The following is a 9961-nucleotide window of genomic DNA, read 5'->3' as shown; positions in this document are numbered from 1 at the left end:
TAAATTGCCTGGTTTTGTCACTGTAGCTTCAGAATGATGATAAATTAAACTGAATTCTTCATTGTCTGTGGGCTCAAAAGTCAACTCCATATGACAGGAACACTGAAAGAGCTCAATTTTAAGTCTAGGCCCTCAGATTATACTAATTATACGCAATAACAGACTCAGTTCTTTGAAGGTTAAGCCTCATTAACTTCTCCGTGTAGGCACATGTAGCAGTAAAAGATCATCGGAAAACCCCTGGAAGAGTGTCAACATGTACAAATTCGGCTGTATCTACAAGTGGTATGTATTGTAAGTATTTCGGCATGCTGTACTTTCTGTAAATTATTCTGACTTCATGTTTTTTTCCATTTTGTAAGTAGTTTTGTTAAAACCACTACTGTTTTCTAGACCAAATTAAAATAATTTGTGCATGTATTGTTTATCCAAGATCCATTCATTCACCTGACAGTTGTTGTTGATCTACTTATCAACTTCAGCTTAGTAAATTGTGTGATTTTTAATGCAATTTTGTTAGGCCTTTTTTGTAAATGAAAAAAGACAAAAAGGTAATCTACTTGGTTTAACTTGAAACAAAGTTGAAACACACAACCCATCTGCTTCCTCGGTGCTGGTACAAAATTCATCTCAAAAACAAACACCTGTTTCAGAGATGCTCGCTCCCTCAGTTTTAAGCTTTATTATTGGAGAACAAACATGGTGTTTAATCGTTCATATTAGACATGATTTTGATAAACCCAAGATTTTAATGTATCTCAGTGCACTGGCTCAAAGGTCACTGCCTTCCACCTAACAGAGGAGTCATATAGTAAGAGAATGAGCCCTGTAAAGGAGACCAGAGATTTACTGTGTCTTCCTCATACCCATGCTTTGATGCCATAACATTTTATGATGTATTTTCAGCAATACTTTTTAAGCACATCTATCCCATAAGGCAGAGACATAATTCACTTATGGCTATAGCTGAGTCATAGCCTTTCAAAGCCTGATCTAAACCTGATTTGAATTGCTGACGCACACAAGAGCTCATCTACAGTGTTATAGAATAGTCCATACAGAACGGATTTAAACTGATTATTATGTTATGTATACCATTGTTATGGTACTATAATGTTATTGTTGATAGTCGCATCATAACTGCACTATGCAAGTCAGTGTCAATTAAAACTCATATATTATACGCTAATTTTATTTCCATAATTCACTTATTATAAATGGGAAAATAATTTTGGTAGCTTCTGTGGATATTTTGTTATATTGTTATGGTTATATTTAACTTATGACTTATTATTTTTGATTTTTATTTAGATTTATTTATTTATCTAGACATATGTTGTGTTGCAAGGAAAATTAGCTAAAACTATTTATATTATACATGCAGAAGAAGAACATTCCCCACATTTTCCCACACTTAAGGTCATGAAAGTGTCTTGAAAAAATGATTATCGAAAAGAAAAAAAATGCTTACATATAGATTTAGCTAGGTGTCTTAACTTAGGAAGGAACCACTGCCACTTTTAGCCACTTCTAAATGTACATGAAACTCCCATTAAATGTGATAGAATAAAAGAAAATATCTAAAGATAAACTTTATTAGATAATTACAATTTATTGTTACTTAAAATGAATCAGAACATTTCCATATAAGGATGTAAGACAAAACACATTCATGTCTGATGCAGACAAGCAAATGCATGCAATATTTAGTTTCAGAAATGTTACACCGTAAAGAGTTTTGGCAGTGAGGCTGCTCTAATTAAGCTTAGATGTTTTGGTTCATAGTTCAAACTCACCCGTTTTTATTTGGAGAGCAGTAAGGGTTCAAACTTGTCCTCTGAGTGATGTGATTGGAGGACACTAAATCCTTGTTCTGTTAAGGCTCAAAGAAATATTGTGGATGAGAGAAAATATCTTGGCAAAAAGCATCAGTCAGAGATGCTCATGGGAAATTATTGTTTTTAAGTTAATAAGTTGTTTTACTCTTAGCTGAGTGAAAGGGGATTTTAGGGATTCAAATCAAAACAAACAAAATGTCCAAATGAACTAAAGTGCAAAGGAAGAATCCTTGGAAGGAAATCAGTTCTACACATGGTATGAGCAAAATAAAGTCCAGATGTAGTGAGCTGATTTTCTGCTTCAGCTGTGTTTATAGGCATGCAATAACTAACACAAACACACACACAAACTCTCAAAATGGCTTGTCAGGAATAAAAAATTATGAAGGAGCCCACAATTTCTTCATACTAATCAAGATAAATAACCTCTACTGTAGCAAATTGAACTCGCTCCATTTAATGCTTCTCTAATTTCTTATCTCAGCTGAGACATGGCATTAATACAAATTGTGAACACGAAGGTTTGGACCATATTTAAAAGCTTGATTGCAGCCACATGATTAATGGATTAATGTAGTAGAGTTGACAGATAGGAGCAGCTGTCATTTTAGCACCTTGACAGTCCATTTTAACTGAGTCTTGTGCACTTTTAGTATATTTACAATATAAAAAACATGTATAATAGCAATATAATAACTTTCATTAAATGTGCTACATTTCATAATAAAGTTTTATGTGTAATATGTACATTTTTTTCTACCTTACACACAAAAGACAGATTTTTCATTATATTATTAAATATATGTTTTCCTTTTCAATAATAAAATTTATAATTACAGTTAACAATGAACTCCTTTGCATGATGTCTCCCAGTTAGGGGATGTACTTTTCTCTAACCAACTACTGTTGCAACGTTGCTCCCCCTAGTGGACGTCCTTCTCTGCTGAATGAACAAGAAAACAGAAATTGTAAACAACTTATTTCACACAAGCAAGACTAGTCATATTTCTTGATGATGTTGTTGAATTTACTTTGAACATGTCTGCAAAGCTACAGGTTTCAACTTGGGCAACAAAAATTAATCACAGGAGACAAATCTCTCCCTTAATATCTCCAAATATTGAGCACATCTCAAAGAGCAATGCTGTAACTGATCATTAGGCAACACTCTCGGGTTAGGGCTCCCTTTGAAAACAGCCCAGTTAGCAAACAGAATGCTGATCCCTCTGTCACTGTGCTCTTCAACCATTAAACCGCCTTTCTTTATGAGTCCAGAGATGAGGTTTAGGTGCTAACAGAGCAGGATGCAGAAGGAGCAAGGGCCATAAAATCACTTGGCTTCCCATATCTCGATAAAGTCATATTTTTCATGCTTGTCACAAAGTTACGTTCTATTTGCCCAGAAATGAGATATACCGACTCATAGAGATAGACTGTTAACTTCATTAACCATGAAATTGGATGCTTTGTTCATGTCTTTTAGGTGTTCTGTACTTTTTGAACTGTATTATGTGATACTGGCATTTAAAACACATTTTGAAAACTTAAAGAAGGCACAATTAATCATTTTGATTAATCTAAATGTTCTAAAACAAACATTTTATGGTGGTTGTGGGTGTTCCAAGAGCCCATGCAATAGTCTAACTTGTCAGGGCAGGGCAGAGCTCTGGGGTGGGTAAATCTACCTCCAGTACCCTGGGGATGTGGGATTACCCTGGGCCATTTGGCTGTTTCCAAACAGGTGAGGAGTCAGGTTAGACAAGACGGACTTTGTTGGGGTGTCCAGGGCTTAGTGGATATTACTTTAAAAGCAACTTGGTGGGTGTTCCCTTTGGCATCTCCCTGCCTCTCTGGGTTGTTTGTTTGTCAGTCATTAGAGATGGAGCATTTTGTGTGGGTAGTAGGTCTTAATCCAAGTGATAGTGATTATAGGGGCAGTCAATAGAAGCTAATTGTGTGCACTGCAGAGTTAATAACACAAACATAATCAGTCAGCTTTTAAACGATGAAGTAATTTTGTATTGTGCTGAAGGACTTTCCTTGCTGATTGCTAATGAATTAACATAGTATGAAAACTACTTCTGCGCCTTCTGTTAAAATATAATAATTTCTATGTACAAATGCAATGACCTTTGACTAGGGTGCGTATTCAAAGTCTTTAAATTGAATTGTTACTCGACCAAACTGTCAAGCATAAACCCTACCTTGACTGGGGACTTTGTGTGCCTTAATAAAGTCCTAATAACTGGGAAGCATTGTTTATTTTCTGTTACACTGGCCCTGGGGCCAAACAAATTTAAACCCACTGGCACTGTGGCTTTACCTCAAAGCCTCACATATCCGCTAAATACCATTGGAGATCTGAGACTTTTCCTCGACCGTCCCTTTCACTAATGTTTCTGGTGACCTGACTAGGCCTCCCTGGCACTAGTTTCATTTCCTAATAGTGGATCAGCTATGCTTTTTCTGTTAAACATAATAGAGTTCATTCTGCAGGGAGATTTGTTATTGGTTGCCGAGACGCTGTGCCGCTGATTCTTTTACTTGTTATCATTTGTTGCTTTACATGTAATGTTTGCAATTTAGGATTTGTAGCTTGTTTTGCTGTTACTTTTAGTATCCTGGTTAAGAGCAGACATTTAATGCTGAGAAATACAAGAGGAATATCTCTGAAATATCAATGTAAAGCTAGCGTTCTGTCAAAATAGAAATACATAAGCGCTTGAATAATAGACAAAGAATATTTTGATTAACAAGCTAAATTCAAGTAAACATGGCAATCTGGTCTTTTTTTGTTGTACTAACTCTTTAAAAAGTTCTGTGTATTTGCAGTGGCAAACAAATGTTTTAAAAAGATTTGATAGTATTAGCTTGGAGTATTTATAATGTGGATGTGTGGATCTGGGTTTTTGTAGATAAGCACATCACCACCTAGTGGAGCTTATTGTTTTTACAGCTACAGCAGATGCATTTCTGTCTCAAATAAAAGGCAGCCAATAGAATGAATGAAAAAAGAAAACCGCTAAATCATATTTTGTAGAAAATGTCAGGCCATGTATGTCACTTTATTACATCTCTGTATGTTGGGCATTTCAATGTAGATCTAAACATCCCATCCTATAATCGCTGACTGTCACTGATATCCATATCAAGGCCAGATTTTCCACGTTTGCTCAGAGAACATCCCTTTCAAGCAAATGTGTTTGCTCTTACACTCAAGACATGTGAGCTGAGGAATGAAATATCAAACAGGACAACTGTTTAATGGGATGCACGCATGCTCGCGCAGCCACACGGGCGCACACACACACACAGTTATGCATGCAAAAACAAAGCAAATGAATCTTCTGAGTTTACACTTGCAGACACTTCATACCTCAGTGTCCTTAATGATAATTAGTCCTCTATGATGCCCACCGAGTGATCAATGACTGTTCTGTGGGTTTTGCATGAATAATTTGTAAAGGAGAGAGTATGACAAAGAGATTGAGAGAAGCAGTAGCTGTGTCCTGTTGTGTTCTGGGACAGGGGAAGGCTAGATTACCCATGTGCCAGGGGAATCTAATGCAATTACGAGTGTTTGCTTACACCATGTGTCCTCTTCCGTCTGCGCAGCGGCATCGGGACTGCACCCGCCGCCATCCTCCCATTCAGCTCTCTTGTTTGTTTTCAGTATTTACGCCACCACAATTCCCTGCTCCTTCACCACCCCCTCCTCATTTGCCCCTGTTTTCAATATCACTAATTAAAGTAAACCAATAAGGTTGGGGGAGGGCAGAAAATAAGATTTGTTTGAAGACCAGATTGAACTCTACCGGCAACTCAGAAGTCAAAAGAGACATTGTGGGGGTTGTTGTTGGTGGTGTGTGTGTGTGTGTGTGTTTTGCTGGCAAAATATACATTATTTATAATGCAAGAAAGGAAGCCACAAAGGGAGAAAGGAGGTTTGTTTAAGAGATTAACATTGGCCTGCTTATTAGCTTTAGCACTCATTCCCAGTCATTTGCCTGTTCTCCCATGCCATCCACAATGGAGCCAGATTATTGATTAAAATCAACTTTTACATTTTAGTCTTAATTTGAGTCTCCAATAACGCTTCGCATTAATGTATCTGTACGTAGAGCAGTAGAGGTAGGAGATTGAAATGTTGCCCATTGTACTATATCAAGCCCTGGCTTGGCTGTCGATACCGTGGGACATGGATGACTTAAATATTTTGTGTATTAGCTCCAAGAATGATATTAAGTTAATCTGTCTATGCTCCCATTTGTTCTTTGAGATTTAAGAAATATAAGCAAACATGAAGCACACAGAGACTCCAGCTAAGATGAGGGCCGATTGAGAGACTTTTGGTAAAGAGAGGGAGCTGATCGCAGTGAACTGTTGGCTTTCTCAGTGTGAGGCTGTAAGAACACTGTCCATGTTCAAACCTCCCCGGTTAGGATTACATATTTGATGGTTAATCCTTTGCTTAAGTTTAAATCTGTGTGTCTTGCTGACAGCAAAGTTGACCTTACAATGTGAACCTTCTTAAAAACTAACTTCCCAGAGGCATACAAGATTTAATTCAAGATCACTAGGAAGAGATCACATTTACAAGCGATATGCAGTGAAAAACTGCGTCTACATGCAAGTCTGTGTTTTCAGTAGCAAGTCTTTACTTGCTAGCCTATTAATGAGGAAGAAAAAAACTTGCTGCAAGACCTACACTGTTAGTCTCTAACCCCTTCATTGAACAGCATTATTATCATGCCACTATAAATTTTGTTCCTGTTGCCCACATGCTAGAGTACTCTTACAGAAACTCTCGATATTAAAAAACTCCAAAAATCAATCTATTTATTCCTGCTAAACTGCAACCATTGATAGGTGATACAACTAACATTGTTCATCTCACTAAAGTGCATTACGCAAGCTTTGGGTCGTGACGTTCATCTGAATGTTACACGGCCATATAATTTACAATATAATAAAATAATATTGTATCTGCTTTTGAACACCATTTCTTACTGTCTTAAATGTATTATTCAAATATTGTCTGTGCCCTGCTTCATTACTGCTATAATATAAAGTATAATACAAAAAATAAAAGTTAAACTCTCTTAAGTCTCGAGGCATTAGTTTCCGGTTGCTTTAGCACTACATACATTTCTGTGTACATCGGTGAGATGGATTTATCTAAAACTGCTGAATCTGTTTGTCAGCTATGCAGACTCCTAAAGACACAAAACAAAGTGTCTTTATAATTTAGACTTCCAGGTACGTACATATTTAAATACACGTATATGTGAATTCAGCATTACTCAGTTGAATTGCTGCTGCCCACGTGTAATTGAAACTGTGGGATGGTTGAGTATGAGTAATCTAACCCAGCCACCTATAATGGATCATTTCAGGTTTCTTTTCTGTTCACCACAATTACTATCCAAAGAAAAGTGTATCAACTGTGTGTGTTTTTTGGGATTGGCCCAGTCTTTTTGTGGACAGGCAGTAAAAAAAGGAAGCGTGATCCGGGTGCCTCAATTTGGAACAATGGTGAGTTGTTGTGAGGAAAAGTGGAAAAACAGAATGATGTACTTCACCGTGGTGGTAGAGCAAGGTTAACTATGGCCAACCGCACTCATCTTGACTTTTCTTGTCTTACCACAACCTTGAAACTCCTATGAAGCAATGTTCAACTTGGGAGCCATCAGAGCCAGAATATTTTTCAAGGCCAAAAACAACGAGTGCTTGTCTACCACTAAAGTCAATTTATTTCACGTGATTTTTTTTTATCCTAATATTTTATCTCATCATATTCTTGGGAAAAGGTGAACAAAGTTCTTTTAAATAAACTGCAAAAAATGTTATAAAAATGTAACTCGCTTTAAAGGCATATTACTACAGCATATTGACCATTTTAAATTGTTCCATGTAGATACACAACCACTTATTTCATATCAATTATGTTCTTACAGTCACATAAATAAAACGTTCACAAACCCTCCCAGGAATTACCTCAGCCACATGAGGCTGTGGGAAACAAGGGAGAGGTAAACTGAGCAGGTTTGGAAGAAAGGTAAATCTCCAAGTACTTTCTTCATGCTTGTGAACTTCTCCGGGATTACCGGGTAAACACACAGGGTCTCAGAGAAATATTTCCCCTACCTCCATGCCATAACCACATCAAAATACTCTGTTGACTCAAAGTTAGCATACTAAAACAAAGAATAAGTGGCAGATGGGATAGGGCTGTGTTCAAGTCTGTCATGGATAAGTCCTGTCAAGCCCACAGGGTCAGAAGTTATTCCACTGTTTTAGGGCACTACATTTAAGTCAAGTGACAGTGAGTCACGGATAAGAGCATGAACACAAATTATGATTCTCTACTTTTGCCATGGTATCGAATTAATATATAATAAAAAATGTATCCTCAGAGTCTTTAATACTAGGTCATAAGAGCTATAAAAAGCTAGACTCAAACTACCCCAGAGTATGACTCCTTCCCATGCCTGTTGGTGATGTGCTGGGTGACCACTATGGGAGAGACTAAACAAAGGAGTGCCATGATAGCACCTTAGAGCTAATCTCTCAATTACTACTTTACTGCTGCTGTCAGACAAAACACAACAAAAGCTTAGACCTGTCACGCATGTATCTCTGTATGTGTGTGTTTGTGTGTCTCTTTGGTAATAGCCATGTGTGGTCTGCCTAATCCTGCTCTTTGTTGCAACTTAACTATTAAACAGTGTCACAGGTTATAAAACACAAACATATGGTCATGCATGGCTCAATAAGGGGTGCATGATAAAGTTCTTATTAGGGTTAAAGGTTTTGTATAACACTAATGCCGCTGAGAAATGTAACTATAGATTTTAATATTGTACGAGGAGCACAGAAAAATGTAATAGTCTTGTATATACTTTTGTTAGCCATGTCATATGTCTTTTGCTTTTAGAGTGCTGTTGCATGGAAAACATTACTATAACAACACTAGTATCTGAATCCATTTCAGTCACTTTATAATGCCAAATGCACTGTTATCAAGTCTTCAACACATGGCAGCCATAATTTCTAAAAATAAATGATAATACCTAGATAAAGTAGGCTTTTCACTTAAAAAACAACACACAATGCCGTGCCAGATATGTTACTGCACAGTTCACTAATGCAGCAGAAAACCAGTTGTCCTTCCACTACACTAAGTACCACATTGTGCTGTCCTCCAGTGAATCTGAGTATATTCCACTAACACAGCAGCTAAAGCTAACCGTGTCAGTGAAAGACCGGGAATGTCACAGGCAATGCCTGGCATTAGCCGTATAATGGCCAGGATTTGCTGATAAAACAGGGGCCTCACACTGGCAGTCTTTAGTGACTTAAGTGGGCCGTTCTTCCATAGCCTTGAGGCTATACAGTATATCTACTTGGTCTCAGGTTTAGTTCTCACAGATATGGATATTGTAATTTCTTGACTGATCAATTTTAGTTTTACTTTTTTGATTTTCCAGTGACACGAAACAAGTGTGCAAGAGGTTTATGAGAACACAGTGATATCAGTATCGTATAGAACTGAAGCCCTGCAATGTCGCACTGCAAAAAGAACATATAAAGACTAATTAAAAGTAGTTAACACTGAATATTTGCAACACTGCGTTTGCCACTGAAACACATCAAAATATATTGTGTGTAGAATGGATATAATACAGAATGATTGCTTCTGTATGTTCACTGAATACATCATCAATGTCCTTAAGAAATGAAAAAATGGAAAAGTGAAACACTTCTAGAAAATGTATTTGTCATAGAATAAAATATCTCAACATTTTGTCAGACTTAATTGTTAGCCAGTGAAAAACAAATAAACCTGTCACTTTTCTTGTTTGATATGAATTCTCACTGTGTGACTGAAGCAGCCATAATGTGAAACGGGAACGAAAAACAGATAAAGCCAAATATAAATTAGATGTGTATTAAATTATTTCAGAATATCTAGTAAAAGAATAAATATTACTAAGAGTAGATGCATTGCGTTGCTGTATTGTGTAACCATGTTGCTGAAACTGACCCTTTTTTTCGTCTTTAATTGTTTTAGTTTTGTTATTTATTTATTCTCCTTAATGTGGCAGAGAAAGAAAAATATT

Source organism: Mchenga conophoros, linkage group LG2, assembly GCF_057382185.1.
Source record: "Mchenga conophoros isolate Kocher_MC1m ecotype Shallow Benthic linkage group LG2, M_conophoros_male_GT1.1, whole genome shotgun sequence".
Classification (NCBI taxonomy): Eukaryota; Metazoa; Chordata; class Actinopteri; order Cichliformes; family Cichlidae; genus Mchenga; species Mchenga conophoros.
This window is presented reverse-complemented; position numbering follows the sequence as displayed.